Here is an 18,037-nt window from a genome sequence, read left to right on the forward strand (position 1 = left end):
TCATCTGCCTCTGTAAAAATAATTGTTGGTGGTGGTGGTGGGTTCCATCAAGTCAGTTCTGACTCATAACGACCCCATGTACAACAGAACAAAACACTGCCCAGTCCTGCGCCATCCTCACAATCGTCGCTATATATGAGCCCATTGTTGCAGCCGCTGCGTCAACCCATCTCATTGAGGGTCTTCCTCTTTTTCACTGACCAGCTACTTTACCAGCATGATGTCCTTCTCCAGGAACTGGTCCTTCCTGATAATATGTCCAAAGTAAGTGAGACGAAGTCTTGCCATACTTCCTTCTAAGGAGCATTCTGGGTGTACTTCTTTCAAGACAGATTTGATTGTCCTTCTGGCAGTCCATGGTATATTCAATATTCTTTGACACTATAATTCAAAGGCATCAAATCTTCTTCGGTCTTCCTTATTCATTGTCCAGCTTTCACAAGCATATGAGGTGATTGAAAACACCATGGCTTGGGTCAGGCACTCCTTAGTCTTCAAGGTGACATCTTTGCTTTTTAACACTTTAAAGAGGTCTTTTGCCACCGATTTGCTCAATGCATCGTTTGATTTCCAGACTGCTGTTTCCATGGGGTTGATTGTGGATCCAAGTAAAATGAAGTCCTTGACAACTTCACTACTTTCTCCATTTATCATGATGTTGCTTATTGGTGCAGTTGTGAGGATTTTTGTTTTCTTTACATTGAGGTATAATCCATACTGAAGGCTGTAGTCTTTGATCTTCATCAATAAGTGTTTCAAGTCCTCTTTGCTTTCAGCAAGCTAAGAACATTATAGCCAAGAAAACCCTATGGAGCAGTTCTACTCCATGGTTGGAATAGTGGAATAGTGGCAACTGGTTTGGTTTGATTTTGTTTTCCATGCAGAGTAATGGGAGCTATTGTTTGTCTTTGAGTGTCTCTGGAGTGGCTCTTTGCTATAATCGAATCAAGTTCCCTTGTTTTACAGACGAGGAACTATCAGCCACAAGATCTTACACAAGACATTCCATCTTCTAAGTTTCAGCTTCCTCATCTATAAATCAAAGACACACACATAATTATGGTGACTCCATTCTCTTTGTTAGTGACTTGTTTAAATATGTTCTGCCATCCTCTGCTTTGGCAAGGAAAAAAAAAGAAGATCATGACCCTTGGGGACCAGATCTTTAGTTACTAGGGGATGTTGGGGTCTTTTTGAAATGGATTTTCCCTAACAGGGTAGCCTGGCATGATAAGTGGAACTCACCCGTAAGACGCTATTGAGTGTGGAGGCGTCAGGACTGGCCACCTGGAGAAGATTGAGCCACTGTGAGGGGGTTTCTCAAGAACACCCAACCTGCCCACCGATGTAAGAGGCAGCTGTAAACATCTGCCACATGCAGACAGCCTGAAGTGTGTGCTTCAGACAAGTAAGAAATGTCTTAGCCTTCTTCCCCACCTGCCTGCTCCCCACACCCAGGATCAGTGGAATCAGCAGCTAGTGAGTGTAGAAGGAGGTGAGAAGGAGAGAAGTGATCCACCCCTCTTCTGGTCCACAGGCTATGCCGGCACCTGGCCAGCTGGACAGAGGAGAAGACCCAATGCCCCCGCTATGCCTATGCTGTGACTCACAGCGACCCTAGGACTTGATCAAGTAGAGTAGAGCACAGAAGTCATGGGACTGTCCAGGTCGAGCTCAACAGCAAAGGGGAGGGGTAGCCGCCCGGAGCAAGATCCAAACGGTAGTGGGAAACACAGTAAGATGGCGTTGATGTTTCTAACATTGAGCTCTGAGTTTCCAAAGTCCTGATTTTTCTTTGGAATAATTTTCTTTATAAGCTACAGAACCCCATCCAAGGCTGGGCTCAGAGAGGAAGGTCAAGTCCACAGGTGCCATCAGACAGACCTGAGTCTGCCTTTCTGGTCTGGCACCTACCATCTGTGTGAGTGTAGACACTCTGCTCACTGTTCTTGAGCTCTGTTTCCTTATTTGATGAATGGGCACCATCATATCTTTCAGGGTTGTAGTAGCCCAGATCCTTATATTTAATGCACTAGGTTGCTAACCAAAAGGTTGATGGTTTGGGCCTACCCAGAGTACCATGAAAGAAAGGCCTGGCAGTCTACTTCCAAAATGTCAGCCATTGAAAACCCTATGGAGCACAGATCTACTCTGACACACATGGAGTCGACCTGAGTTAAAGTCGACTCAACAGCGATTGGTAACTGGCACTATGTATGCGTATACATGAATGCAGGCAACGCATTTTTTGGAAGGATAAACAGAATTATGTGGTGACTTCTGGAGACAGGAGAAGGAAGGTGAGTGTGGTGGGGAACGGGACTGATGGAGAGGAAGAACCCACTTTTTACTCTACGCTTTTATGTAATTTGGGTGGAATTTGGATGGGTGGGAAGACAGAGGAGGAGTTCTCTGTGTGCGGCTCTCCTGGTGGTTGAGATACACTTACCAAGTGCTGGGCCCTAAGCCAAGCCCTGTTCTTATATCTTGTTATTTAACCGTTACGAAGCACATGATGAGATAGGTGTTAGTATCATCCCTTATTTTATTCATGAGGAAAAATGAGACACAAGAGAGTAGGGACGTGAGTGCGTGAACCAGGATTAAACCGCAGCAGTCTGTTTCCAGCACCTGCAGCCACAGAAAGACGGAACGTTCATAAATGTATCCTGATTGGTGTCTGGAACAGTGCCAGGAACACAGCAACCATTCAATAAGTTTGTTGAATGAATGATCAACTGATAAATTACAAATACGTTCATTGCAGAAAATCTGGAAAATTCTGAAAATGTGTAGAAGGAAATTTAAATTACCCATAATCTTATAATTCAGAGATAGCCACTGTATTTTTGTATTTTTCTTCCCATACTTTTTTTGGAAATAGATACATTTTGGGGGGGGGGCAATATTTAGATAATTTTATACCCAGCTTCTTTCACTTAAAATGACATCATTAGTAGTTTCCCATGTCATTTAAAATTCTTCAAAAGCATTGTTTTGAAGATTGCATGATATTTCACTGCGTAGTTATATTGCAGTTTAACTATGCCAATATGGTTGGACATTTGAGTTGCTTCCAAATAACTCTGCAATAAAGATCTTTGTACATAAATCTTTGTCTCAGTTCTTATTTCCTTGGCAGAGAGTCCTGCAAGAGAAGTTGTGGGTCAAACATTACGAACACTTTTAATTCTCTATGGACATACCGCAGAATTGGCCTCCAGAAAGGTAATGACAGTTTGCACTTCCAAGAGATGTGTAATCACCTTATTCCACTCACCAAAATTGAGGATTAATTTTTAAAACCATTTTTCCAGCTTGATAGGTACAAATTAAGATTATCTTATTCTAATCTATATAGTTATTGCTAGTAAATCTGAACATGTTTTATGTTTATTGTTAATTCATAGTTCATCTTCTGTGACATATTTTTTGTCCTTAGTTTCTTTTCCTCTTGTAGTATTCATGTTTTCTTATTGATTTGTAAGTGCTTTTTATATATGAAGGTTATTAATCCTTTGTCAGATTTGTTTCACTGAAATTTACTTTGATTCACAGAATCTTCTCTTTCCTGTTAATACTTTCCTCTATCTGTGCACAAATCAGGTATGACTGCACTTCCAGTGACATCCTTAAAACCTTGTCATTTTACATACCCTGTCAGAGTATAAGCTGTCAACAGGGACACATGGTGTCAGGACATAGCCTTGTGTATCACTCGAAACACAAAGTAAGGTGCCCAGCTCATCGTGCTGGACCCAGTTTCTACCACTGCCATCCCTGTCAGTTGCCTGCCTGCTCACCTGCCCTGGGGCCAGATCACGCATCCAACATGGACTACTGTGATGGAAACGCTCTTGAAGTGGCATTTCACCAATAGCCAGCCTCATATCTCAAACCCTGGGCTCAGCTGCAGGTGTCAGCATGCAGGCTGGAAACTGTGAGAATGGTTAGTGACTTGGGGGTGACAACAGATATTTCGGTCCCTTACCATTGCTGATTTAACAAGTCATCTTCCAGCTGGTACAACCCTCTTGAGTCCCGTGGTTGATGGACCTAGGAAACCAATCTTTTCAATTTTCTGAGGCCTGACACTGAGGGTCAGGACCAGGGATGGATAACTTCATAGGACTTTAACCAATAGGGTGAAGATGATGTGGAGAATGTGTGCTAAGCTGCATGACTGCCTAAAAATATAAAGTCCCAAAGGTCCATATGCAGCAGATGGATTCATCCCTTCATTCACTGAAAACATACTTCTGGGATGTGTGAAAGGGGTTGGAAGAAACCTTCCCAAAGAACACTGTGCCTGAGTTGAGTGTAAAGAATAACTAGGAGCTCATCAGGGAAAGAGAAAAACGAAGGGCATTCCAGATAGCAGGAACAGAATGTGCAAATGCCCAGAGAAGATAACGGAAGGGTGAGTTTTATTGTCTCAACAGAACAAATCTGTTGGACGCAGCTAAGGAACACCTGCACATCTCTAAACAAGATATTAACATCCCGGAAATTTGCATTTCTGCCCCAGATATACTGAATCAGAATCTACAGTTTAACAAGGTCCCCAGGTGATTCTTATGTATAATAAATTCTGAGAACCACTGCTCCACTAGTGGTTCTCAGAATTGGTCTCTAACCTGAAGCATTAGCATCACCTGGGAACTTGTTAGAAATGCAAATTCTCAGCAGGGGTTTGAACTGGTTGGAAGGCCTGTGTAACATCATATCACCCTGGACCTGCAATCTGGAGAGAAAAGTTCAGCAAAGTCCTCCTGGTTCTTTGAGATTAGCCCCCGTGACCACTGCTTTGGCATGCGTGCTTTGCCTCCGACCCAGGTTAGCCAAGTGTCCCCCCTCCTGAGAGCATACATTCCCCTGAACCCCCCTTTCGGCCATTCACACTGCGACCATTGAAAGTTTTTGTTTATTTGATTGGCTTACCCTTAAGCCCAGGAGTTCCTTGAAGAGAAAGTCTGTGTCTTATTCATCATAAACTCCCGCGTCTAACAGAGGCCTGGGTTTGGAAAAGGCCTTAGAAATCTTGTTTGGTCCCAGCCATTTGCTATTAAAGAAACCAAGGCACAGAGAAGTCATAAAGCATCCCCCCACAGCTCATAAGAACCAGTGCCTGGGTTCAGCCCCACGCCTGTCTGAGTCCACCACCAGGGGTACCCTCTCCGGTAGAGAGGGGAGCAGACAAAGTTCACACCCACACAGAATGGCCCCAAAGGAAGGGGAGATGTGAACTCTGGAGTAAATCTTGCCTGTAAGGTCTGACACCTCCAGAAAGTTCCTTGTTTGCCTCTGCTGGGTTCCCTCAGCTCTGTGGTCAATGCCCTTTAGACAACAGCAAGTCCAGGCACCCACTGGCTAGATCAGTTCCTACTTACCATCCACTGGCCCTCTCAGAAAATGTGTTAGTGTCTCTCATTGCTGCCATCTCCTCTCGCATTCTCTTTGATCTTAGGGGTTTCTACTTTTTAATTCCTTTACTGTGCTTTTCTAAGGTTTTGGAAGGGAAAATATTTCAATGAGCGTGTGCTCAAATCTGCCTCTAAATATTTGAGTTATGTCTTCAAATCCCTATGTTTTGCGTTATTGTTCGTACTAAAGCGGCCAAGAAAATCATCAAAAATATTTTTCTTGCTATGGAATTCAAAGAATAATCCTCAGCCCAGAGATGAAGACATTCTCTTTATCATCAACTTCAAGTCATCAAACAATTATTAAGGTCTTGTCGCATGCCAGGTACAGAGCTAAATGATGGGCTGCAGAGACCCTTGTGCTCGGGGAGTCGGTGTTTTAGTTGGGGAGGCAGATGTGAAAAAAACAAAAGAAAACCGTGGCCGTTGAGTTGATTCCAACTCATAGCGACCTTATAGGTCGGAGTAGAACTGCCCCATAGGGTTTCCAAGGAGCGGCTGGTGGATTCCAACTGCTGACCTTTTGGTTAGCAGCCGAGCTCCTAACCACTTCATCACCAGGGCTCCATGTGTGAATACAGAGATGTATATTTTTAAAACATGGTAGATGAGTGATTTTTTTCTGTGTATGGTGGGTTAGGGGAAGGGCTGACAGAAAAGTCCCCCTCTTTCTATAAAACTCTGAGATTGCCCTCATATATATTCACACATTCATACGTTGGTTCTCTCTCTCTTTCCTATAGACACCCTCACACACACTCACACTCATACTGTCTCACACACTGTCACACACACACACTCACACATATACCCTCTTACACACACAGTCACACCGTCACACACAGTCACACCGTCACAAACTCACACTCGGGCACACACACAAACTCACACCCGCACACTTACACACTCACACACACGCTCACACATACACACACACACTCTCTCTCACACCCACACACACACCCCTAGCTCCTGCCCAGAGATTCTGTGCACTGTGAATTCACATTGCCAAAGTCTGAAATCCCAATGTGGGAAACCCTGCAGTGTGTCTGGAGTTCACAACAAAGGAGAAGTCAACAGAAGGAGAGAGAACCCCAGGTGGTCAGGACTGGTGGGCACACAGTAGCCGGGGAGCAGCCCCAGCAGTAGAAAATGAAAACTCCACCTGGAGAATGCTCTCAGCACAGCAGCCTGGGAAGGAAAGGGGAAGCTGAGGGCTGGGAGGTGGCGGGGCAGCGGGGACAATGCCCCTTGGAAAAACCAACAGGTTGCTCCTGACCAAGCAGACAGTGCCAGTGGGGAAACAGACTGGAAGGGGCACGTGTGCTTGGAAGGGATAACTCGGAGCTTTTGAGAAGGAATTGGAGGGACAAAGAGAGGAGAGCATGGCGTCCTCTGACAGAGGAGGAGGCAGCAGGGGACTCCCACACCACCAAGTACCATGTACGGAGAGCGCATTAAATCCAGCTGTGACAAAGGGCAGCTTAATATCAACTTACTATCAATGGTAGCAGAGAGGGCGTCGCCTGCGCCACCAGGGCAGGAGGCTGGGAGGGGTGAGGCTCAGGGGCAGCCGAGGGAAAAGCCGACATTATTCACTCTCCGTGGCCTTTTCCTCCCAGCCTGGTAGGAAGGGAAGATGTGAGGTCAATCCAAAAAGAGAATGCGGAGGAGAAAGGAGGTCTCAGAGTCTGAGGGGAGCTTCGGAAGCAGAGCGGCTGCTCTCCATTACCCTCCTCATCAGAAGGTGAAGAGATGAGGTTCAGAGACACTGCGCACCTTGCCCAAGGTTGCACAGCAAATTAGCGACAAAGTTAGGACCAGAATGCAGGTCTCTCAACTCAGTGCAGCATCCGTTCTCCGAGATGACTTGCTCCTCCTGTTCTCCAGCAGATCTCTTGCGTTCGTAGACCTTAGAGTCCCTCTGACTTCAAGGTGCCCTGGTCATTCCATGTGCATAACCCGACAGAGCCCAAGGCCCCAGAGGAGACAGGACACAGGCGTTATGGGGGCTTCTCCTGTCCACCTCTCCCCCCAGCCCCTAATCTCTCGTTCACCCCACTCCCGTTAATCTCCTTCACAGACTTACCTACATCAGAAAGTCTGCCGTTGATTTGTTGACATGATTTTGAGCAGCAGTTGGAATCCATCGGCTGCTCCTTGGAAACCCTATGGGGCAGTTCTACCTCGTCCTATAGGGTTGCTATGTGTCAAAACTGACTTGATGGCCACGGGTCTTTCTCTCCCACTAGACTATAAGGGCAGTGACTTTATCTCCCCTGTTCACTGTACAATCCTCAGTGCCTAGAACGGTGCCTGAACGTACACACTAGAGACTTGATAAATGTGGGTTGAATGAATGAACGAGCTGGCTCATTCCCAGCTAGCTCTGAATACCAGCTCCATCCCTTACTAGCTGTGTGACTTTTGCCTAGTGACGTAACCTCTCTGAACCTCCATTTCCTTAGCTATAAAATGAAGATAGTAAGAGTTACGCTGCAGGAAAGTCATGAGAATTAGGCGCAACGGGAACGGAATGTTTTGCACGTAATAGATGAAAACGCAGTTTGCGATAGCTGTGGTCATTGTCAGTGGTGTCTGTGCAGTTGCCCAGCCTGGCCGTAAACGGATGGTCCTGCATTGTCAGTTACTAGGGAGATGACGGTGAGCTCAGATGTGGGCTTTCGCGCCCACCCCTCCAGGAACCCATCCCCTCCCCTGACCAGCCCAGAGCGACACCTGGCTATCCCCTGCCCTGGGCACACAGGCTCCCTCTGTCGCCCCAGCCTCAGATACCAGGCTGCTTCGTCTGTCCCTGCTCCCCTCCCAGGCCAGGAGAGGCTGGGACTGTGCGCTCCATTCCCTGAGGGAGTGATGTACTAGAGGCTGTGTGAACGGCTCCCCCTGTACAGCTCGGGGGGCAGATCTTGGGGAGGGGGCAAAGGGACCCACTCCCGCAGGAGAGATGCCAGGCCGTGTGACTCGACGTAGCAGTGAGCCTCTCTGCAGTGTCTAAAACAACAACCATTTTATTTTGCTCTTGATTTGGAGTAGGAGATTCAGGAAGGGCCCAGCCACCACGTGGCCTCTCCAGCAAGGTGGGCCCAGGGCAGTCAGTGTGATTTAAATGGCCTGAGAGAGTGTCTCCATTCCAGAATGAGACCCAAAGGAAGGCTTTCTGTAGTAGGAAATTGCAATTGTCAAATATTACCATTAATTTAAGACGGTATCTAGGACGTGCCCCTAAAACGTAAAAAGTACTTTCATTCATGGATTCTGTCATTCACAAGTACTTACTGAGCATCCAGTATAGCAGCAGGCGCTGTTCTACCCTTAACATCGTGATGTGGGTACCTTGCCCCCATTAGTAAGTCAGCGGGGCCAACCGTGAAGCACTTCGGCTTAGAAGCAAAGCAGAGAGTGATCCCAAGGTATCCCAGCCATCCAGGAATTTATAAGAGATTCACTTTGGGAAGGACACAAAGTTCATATAAACTGGGGTCCAGATGACCAAAACCTAAAGTCATGCCTACAGCCTAAAGTTCAAGGACTAAAACAGCACATACAATACGCACGTTGAAAAGATCAACATGTTAAATGAACAAGAAATGACGCCGAGGTGATAGTCAGAAGTTCCTAACCAATCCTTGGAGGGGAAGCGGCATTTCTGTAGCAGTGTCCCTGGGGGGCTGCCTTCAAGAGAGCTGAGTCTCTCAGCATTGCTTCCCAAAAATGATGAAATATTTTGGGATCCAGGTAGCCCGGGGTTTGAATCCTAGACCTGCCACAGACTAGCTGTATGACCTTGGTTAAACTACTTAACCTCTCTGAGCCTCTCAGCTTCTGCATATGTAAAATGAGGAACACAAATCCTACCTTAGAGTTCTACTGACAGCATCAAATGAAATAATGTATATGAAGTGTTTAGCGCAACGCGTGGCATATGATAAGTGCAAAATAAGTGTACACTGTTGTTTCAGTGGAGCCCTGGTGGCACAAGTGGTTAAACGTTTGGCTGCTAACCAAAAGGTCAGCAGTTCAAATCCATCAGTCGCTCCTTGGAAACCCTATGGGGCAATTCTACTCTGTCCTATAGGGTCACTATGAGTCGGAATCAACTCGACGGCAACAGATTTGTTTTTTTTGATATTGTTTCAGTTACTATTGCTGCATAAAACAATTGCTCCAAAAATCAGTAGTCTAAAACAATAACCGTTTTATTTTGCTCATGATTTTGAGTCAGGAATTCGAGAAGGGCTCAAGCTCCATGGCCTCGCCAGCATGGCGGGCCCAGGTTAGGCAAACTTCCCACGTGGCATCTGGCTTCCCCTAGAGCAATCATCTCAGGCAGAAGTTGCAAGTCTTTTTCTTACCTCCCCTAGAAAGTAAGTTGCATCACCTCTGCTAGACTGTCCTAAGTCAGCTCAGATTTCAGAGCAGGGGACACACGTCCCACTTTCCAATGGGAAGAATGTCATAGAATCGGGGGCCATGTTGAAAACCACCATAACGATTATTTTCATCCGGTAGAGACAATAAATGGTGTCACCCATCCCACATGCAACACCTATAAGTGGATGCAGGGCTCATGGGAGGGGAGCCATTATTACTGTATGAAACTCTTGTTTCCCACACACCAGTGGCTAATGGACCCCGGTGTACCCTCTACTGCCCGAGGCAGGAATACCCTCCACCACCCACCTTGGAGGTAATCAAACACTCCCTTCTCCAACTCCCCCAATGAAGTACAGCTCCTCGCCCCTTTAAAAGTGGTGCCCCTCAAGTCCATGCTTAATTTCGTTATCTTGTATAAGCTATTGCAGGATTACACTCTTCTTGCAAACCGAAACATTAACAAATGGATCTCTGGCCTGTCTCTGTCCAGTGCTGCTCACGGCAGAATTGAGACCCACCATCTTGTGTTTCCATGAAGGCAGCCTGTCAGGTCCCTGCCTTCGCCTGCTGCTTCTGCAGTCAAAACAAAGATAAGGAAGGGAGGGAGGCCTTCTCTTAAGGAGCTCGACCCTAGTTGACAAGAAGCTTCTAAACATCATCTTATATGGCCAGCACTTCAAAAACCCTTTCCCTCATCTAAATCACTCTGGCCCTTGATCTAGTTCAAAATGAGCCTTTTGGTGCCAAGAGCGCGTTAGACATCTGGTTCCACTTGACTTTGCCAGGAGGGTGGTTGAAGCTGGAGTACTGCTACCTCATCTAACACCAAACCATCCAATTCAAAAGCACGTATCAAACCCAGTCCCCCTGAGCTTCATTTCAGAACAGTAAGGAAAGGTCAGGGAGAGACAGCCACCAGAGAAACCCACCTCCAGAGAGCCTGGGCTCACCCCCAAGCCAGGCCAACTGCCCACCATACCAGGGACGGGCCCCGGTCAGAAGCCTTGGAGCCGGCCAGGCCTCCTCTTCTCTGGTCCTGTCCTCCTCTCCCCCAGCCAACAATCAAGTCCCCTAGTTCTCCCCCACACATGGCCCTCTGATCTACCCCACTGTCCCTGTGACCCCAGTCCCAGCCTAGTCCAAGCTCCTACTGTCTCTCTTCTGGACTCCCCCACAGAACCCTCTTTACAGGCCTCCCAAGACTGTCCGAGACCTTAGGGTCAAAACCAACATCTTTAAGCAAGCCTACAGCCCCACCCCGTGCCGTGCCTTGGTGTGCCCTGTTAAAGAGGAGAGGAAACAGCCCTGCCTCTTGGAGCTTATATTCTAATGGGAAAGGCAGGAGAAAATCAAGCAAACCAATAAGCCTAACACGTATGAATTTTGTTAAACACCGAGAGGAACTAAGCAGGTGGCCAAGTACAACCAGACCCTCAGTACTTCCCGGGGTACCCCACCATCACTCAGCACCAGCCCCCCAACATGCTTCCAGAGGCTGCTCTACTCACCCACTCCCACCAAGAAAGACTCGTTCTAGTGTCCTGGCCCCCAGGAAGTATGAAGGGGGACATGCTACCTGACAGCCACCTCGACGCTTCGAGATACTGGCTTGTATTGCTTCCTTTCTTTAAACTGTGTACCCCCAGTTTATTCCACGTGAGATTCGAGGCAGTATAAGCGAATGCATACAACACAATAAACAGAAACGTGTTAAATAGTGGTTAGGGAAAATATAAACAGAACGGGAAGCTAAAGCCAGTATATAGGTAGAACGTACGTATGTGTGTTTATAAAAACATCTCTGGCGATACACTTCAGGCTAAAACTTCAGCCCTGAGTTTCCAAGCAGCCAAAGAAAACTGGGAAATAAGATTAGTCACATGTGCTTGTTTGGACAGCACATATACAGTGAGACCCGGGAGGGTCCCAACTCGACAGGACAGCCTTGTTTTTCTGGGTCTTGCAAGTTTTCCGCCTCTGACACGGTACAGTCTTACCACTTGTCTCTCTCTCGTTTTAGAGGAAAATGTTTGAGTTTTCCTTCTCTGACAGGTTTCCACCTTACACAGGTTCTGGCTTTCACAGGTTTTACTGAACTAAATAAAGAGTAGTCACAAAATTTACATTGCGTGGAAGAAAAAAACCCACTGTAGGGGAAAAAAACCTTTCACTGATATTTCCAAAAAAAAACCAAACAAACAAACCCTTTCCCGCTGAGTTGATTCTGACTCCTAGCAACCCTACAGGACAGAGGAGAACTGCCCCATAGGATTTCCAAGGAACAGCTGGTGGATTTGAACTGCTGACCTTTTGGCTGGCAGCCGAGCTCTTAACCACTGTGCTGCCAGGGCTCCTCATTGATATTTAGGGGGCCTAAAAGAAATTTTTGTCATTTCGGGGAACTGAAGAGACAACCATTTGATGTGTCTTGTTTCTCAATGTGGCTAGATCTTTCAAAATAGGGGCCACAACTTAATAAGAAAGAAAAGGGCAATGGTCATACCTTCTTGTCTCGATTAGAATTTTAAAGCAGCCCCGTTATCTCAGGATGACTGTGTTCTGAGGTAGAACACGAGGCTAAGGTCTTCCATCTTCAGCTTTTGCTCATCACTCTCTGCATCTCCTCTAGACACACTCCCTTGTGATATTTGTGTGCTTGAAAGTGTAAGCTCCTCGAGGATGAGAATTTTGTCTATTTCCTTCACTGCTATTTCACCAGCTCTTAGGACAGTGTCAGGCACATAGTACAAATATTAGTTGAAGGCATGAAGGAATCTGCCTACTCCTTACAGGATTTAAGGAGTAGAACCCACTTTCAAAGGGGACATATGATGTCTGATTCATTTGTTCACACACACATTAGGGCTTTGCATGTAGCAAGTGCTTGAATTTGAGATCCCCCCAGTGATCACTGTTGTCTTCAAACCAGCCACAATTCTCGACGCTCTTTCACAGGCATGATCTTGTGAGAGTTCTCCAAGACGTCAGAAAGGACTACACTATCATGCACGTGATTTGGATGAGTACACTGTTGGATAGAGATAAATGAGTTCTTTAAAGTGGCCATTGGAAACAAGGCCATGCCATTTAATACAACGCTTTTTAGTTTCTCCAGAGCTATATTGCAGTATCTTTTTGAACTCCCCACAGCGCCTAAGCATTGTTAAGCACATGTTAGCTGCCTTTGGGTCAACCTTCAACTCATAGTAACACCACCCACAGCAGAATGAAACGCTGCCCAGTCCTTCGCCATCACCACCATCAGTTGACAATCAGACTATCGTGATCCATGGGGTTTTCACTGGCTGAGGTTTGGAAGTAGATCGCCAGGCCTTTCTTTCTAGTCCATCTTAGTCTGGAAGCTCTGCTGTAACCTGTTCAGCATCATGGCATCATGCAGCCTCCACCGACAGATGGGTGGTGGCTGCCCATGAGGTACATGGGCTGGGAATTGAACTCGGGTCTCCCTCATGGAAAGTGAAAATTATCCCACTGAACCACGAAGGTAACCACCAGCATGTACTCAAAAACCACCCTGAAACTACTTGAATTCTTGGCCTCTCTCTCTCTTTTTTTTTTTTTTTTTTTTAATGTAGTGGAGTATTTATATTTATCAGCTGGACTCAGTTGAGATGATCCCAATTTTGCTGGCAACATCCAAAGCATCATAGTCAGGAGCCAGCTGAACATATACCTTCTTCTCTCCATCAGTCCTGTTCAAGGTGGTGACCTTGGCCACATCAGGGTCATAAAGCTTCTTCACAGCCTTTTTGATCTTGTGTTTGTTGGCCTTGACATCCACAGTGAGGACAAGTGCGTTGTTCCCTTCAGTCTTCCTCATGACCAACTCAGTGGTCAGGGGAAACTTGATGACAGCATAGTGGCCAAGCTTGTTTCTCCAGGGCACTCTTCGGAGGATATTTGGGCTGCCTTTGGAGCCACAGTGTCCTGGGCCACCGGAAGGTAGGTGACGTGCAGATCTTTTTTTTTTTTTGGTTTGGTTTTGTGACTGTGGATGCCTTTCAGCACTGCCTTCCTGGCCTTCAATCCTTTTGCTCTGGCTTCCGTTTGGGGAGGGCTAGGGATTTCCCTCTTCGTTTTTGGCACCATCTTCATAAAAAGGGTTCTTCGCCTCTCTTAATGCTCTATTAGACCTCTGTGTTTGAAACATAATCCTTGCCTGAGTCAAAACCCTTCTTAACCAAACTGGTCACGTAACTGCAGGAGATTGTAGCCGCAGGAAGTTGTGTGCCTCTCGGCTCTCAATGGTTAGATTACTTCTGGCTGCCAGAAGTGTTGCATGTCCTCCTCATCCACCCTTCTTTCATCCACCCTCATCCACCCTTCCTGTTTCTTTAGAAAAGCCTGTCGGATGAAGTAATTCTACAAAGAGCCATTCAGAAGAGCTTCCACTCGATGATGGCTCAAGTCCACCATCCTTGGACCCCAGCATGCTCTTGGCCTCAAGGGCAATTTGAAATAGAGCCAGGAAGAGGAATGATAACAAATAACAAGGAAGCCTGCAAGGGCCAGCAGCCTCCAGAAAGTGTGTTTTTCCACAATCTAATGAAAGGGAAACCAGAAAGGTGACAACAGAGACCCTCATCCACTCAACGAACGAGTGTTGAAGTTCATATGCCAGGATGTTCTGGGCACTCTGATACTTATGGTATCAGAGAGTAACTACTAACGTTATACTATAATTAGACTGATTAACAGGGTATTATTAGATAACTAGGAGCCCTGGTGGTACAGTGATTAAGCACTCAGCTGTTAACTGAAAGATCAGCTGTTCAAACCTACCAGCCACTCCACAGAAGTCTGCTTCTGTAAAGATTTACGGCCTTGGAAACCCTGTGGGGCAGTTCTACTTTGTCCTACAGGGTCGCTATGAGTTGGAATCAACTCAGGGACAATAGGGTTTTTTTTTTTTTTTTTTTTTTGGACTTAACGAGAAACTGAGGAAGGCAACCTCTACCAGCTTGAGGTGGAGATGGAGGGTCAGAGAAGGGTTCTGAAAAATTGACACTCCAGATAGGGATCCAGAAGTTCAAACAATACTTGCAAGTCTCTTAATGGTCTGCTCTCAGCGCATTGACTTCATTCTCAAACATGTTGGGAAAAGATAACCACCATCAATCCAGATGGAAACGGAGATGTGCTCTTGTGCCTCTATAGCTGTGCTTTAGCTGAGAGGTAGGTCTTTCTGCTGGCAGAAAAAATACTAGAGTATTTTTAACTAGGGGTTTAAAACCAGAGAGAGAGTTAGGGATGCTTCTCTCAGCTAGAGGTAAGATTAAAAAAGTTAATAAATAATGAATAGAAAGGGGGAAAAAAGGGTGGTGTTTCGTTTGTTTTTGTTTTTGTTTTTGTTTTTCAGCTGCATTCTCCTAGAAACTTGGCATGGTTCATCAAAGATACCCTCACCACCATGGAACAGCTTTCTCTGTCTGGGAACCTAAACCTGTAATTAAGTGACCACCAGTTGCAGATACCAACTTCAGTGACTGACCATTGATTCTGAGACTGATGGACAGTCAATGGCACCCTTCATTTAACTGTCACATCCTCATGGTTGAGACATTATGGAGTTTAAAGACTATCACAAGACATATATCCCAACCTTTTAAGACTAGGGTTTGGGTACACCCTCTTTCCATGGAAGGCAGAAGAATCCTACTTTCCATACAGATTTCTCCATTTCCATCAGGAACAAACTCTAGAGCCCCAGACTGCAGGATAGGGGTGGCCGCCCCTGGAGTTGTGACAGTGCAGATTGATTACCTGGGAGAGTGGACTTTGGTGAATCCCATACCCAGAACATTCATGAATCTCCCTCCCAGTTGGAGGGGTTGTCTTCTCCCTTGAATTCAGAAGGAGAGAACTCCTGTAAGATAAATAGACGCACGCCTCTGCACAATATTTTATACAGGTACATGATTTGGAAAATTAGGTCAGAGGAGGGAGGGAAAATGGTGATTCATTACCAGCTCTTGAAAGAGGCAGGATTACCTCATCAGAAATTCAAAGGCAGTCAGTTTTTTTTCCCGATTGTCATGGTAATGAATCACCATTGTTAATAAATTGGGAAGTCAGTTACACCTCTGAGTAGCTGGATAAACCAGAGTTGCCTGGCATTTGTTTTTATTAGAAAAGAGCCAGTGAAATGGTGGAGGGCTGGGGAGGGGAGGGGGTGCCTGACGATCCTGTCCCTTCTGCACCCAGGGTGAAAAATCAAGACTTTTCACTCAACATGATTTTCATGTCAAAATCATCCAAAGCCAAACTTACCCAGATAAGACTTTAAGGCTGAAGTCACCCATCCAAGATGTGTCAAAGTCCTCTGATAAAAAAATCAAAGACAGCAGCAATGTGTTTATTTAATCGAGGAACAACGGCAGGAAATAATCCTTGAACATCACTCAGCACAGGCAGAGGTCTTTATTAGGATAGACTTTTTTTTTTTCCCAAGCAAATGGAAACCAGGAATGGAAAATGAATCCTTGCTTCCCCCAACCCCCAGCATTTCTGAATCTTGATGATTTTCCCTCAGAGCTGGTCCCATCTGAACACCCAGACCCAATGGTTCCGAGAAAGTGGTCGGGTCAGAGCTCACTATGGCTCTTTATGGCCCAAGGAGGGATCAGGGCATCAGGCTCCAGGAGATAAATCAGCTCAAACTCCACCCGCCTTCAGGACACACAGATCTTTGGGCATGGAGTCTTCAATCATGCAAACACAGCTCGGAATGCAGTTATAACTCTCTATTGCTTTTAGGCCCACAAAGGAAAAAAAAAACTGAAACTAATTCTGATCTATATGATTTGACAATGGCATCTGACAAGTTCCTATTCATTTGAGGGTGGGGGATTTGTTTTTTGTTTTTTTTTGTTTTTTTTTTTTTGTCTGATGGTTGTGTCAAAATCCTGTAAGTCATTTTCGTTTCTTTCTTTTGGGCAAGATTAAAAAGCAAACTCCATGCATTCTGTCATATGATCCTGGTGCTGAGAGTTCGAAGCATTTCAACAGTAATTTAATATAGGGGATTTGACGAGTGTGTGTGAGAGAGAGAGAGACAGAAGGAGGGAGCTCCAGGCTGACGGGAAGGGTCACCTGCTAGGAGACAAGACGAATAGCAAACCTGTTACTGCCGAGCGTCTCATTTCCCTCTTGGGAGGGGAGTTGTGTCTGCCATGTTCCACAGCCTCACAGACAAACACTGCAGAACTGGGAGAAGGACCCACTGGACTGCCAGACTGGGAAGAGTGGCTCGAGGCTCCCTCCCTCCTCCTGCTGCTTCTACCCACAAGCCCTGCACGGGTCTGCTCTGATGACACTCCTCTGCTCTGAGCAGCTCCAGGCAAAAGTAGCATTCATTCAAACGCCAGCTCTCAATATAACACCAGGACCGGGAATGAGCAACTCCAGGGCTCCTGGGGCAACTTCCATGCCACCCTCTCTCCTAACCGTGGAGTCCCCAAGTGGTGCAAATAGTTAATGTACTCGGCTGCTAACTGAAAGATTGGAGGTTCAAGTGCACCCAGAGGTGCCTTGGAAGAAAGGCCTGGTAATCTATTCCTGAAAAATCAGCCACGGAAAACCCTATAGAGCACAGTTCTACTCTGACACTCAGGGGATTGCCATGAGTCAGAAGCTTCTTGATAGCAACTGGTCTGGTCTTCTAGCCTTTCCTCCAGGGCACATCACACACACACACACACACACACACTCACACACGGCTCAACCACCCTTCTTTTTGTCCTCTGAAAACTTCCTGTTGTCTAGCCCCATGCTGGACACGGACTCCATTCACCCTTATTTAGCTTCCAGTGAGAAAACCCTCACTATGCATTATGCAAAAATATTTTACATTTTCGGTGACTGTTATCACCTCAGTTTTTCTCGCAGACTCACCTGGCCCCATTCTGGCAGTGTGGGGTGGGTTGGCCTCACCCCCATTTCTAGAGAAGCTTCACAAGCCCCGATCAGTGCACAGCCCTCCCTGGCTGTAGTCTTGACTCAGTGACGGGGCTGCGGGGCGGCCAGGAGCATGGCAGGTGTCTCCCTGGCTGCGCTTGGGGCTGAGAAAACATCAAGTCTGCAGTGACTGCAGCTGTCTTGGAAGCTAAGGGCCAGGGGAGGCTGAGGGAAAGCCTAGCTGAGGGGGAGTATATATGCAGAGCTGAGAGATGGGGGTGAGACAGTCAGGGCTGAGCTCC

At 46.4% G+C, this 18,037-nt stretch overlaps 1 pseudogene; it reads right to left on the minus strand.

Moving 5' to 3' along the window:
* Positions 1-13,431: 13,431 nt before the first annotated feature.
* On the minus strand, positions 13,432-13,934 carry LOC101360464 (60S ribosomal protein L23a pseudogene; annotated as a pseudogene).
* Between the last annotated feature and the right edge of the window lie 4,103 nt (positions 13,935-18,037).

The sequence above is a fragment of the Trichechus manatus genome, unplaced genomic scaffold (assembly GCF_000243295.1).
Source record: "Trichechus manatus latirostris isolate Lorelei unplaced genomic scaffold, TriManLat1.0 scaffold00255, whole genome shotgun sequence".
Classification (NCBI taxonomy): domain Eukaryota; kingdom Metazoa; phylum Chordata; class Mammalia; order Sirenia; family Trichechidae; genus Trichechus; species Trichechus manatus.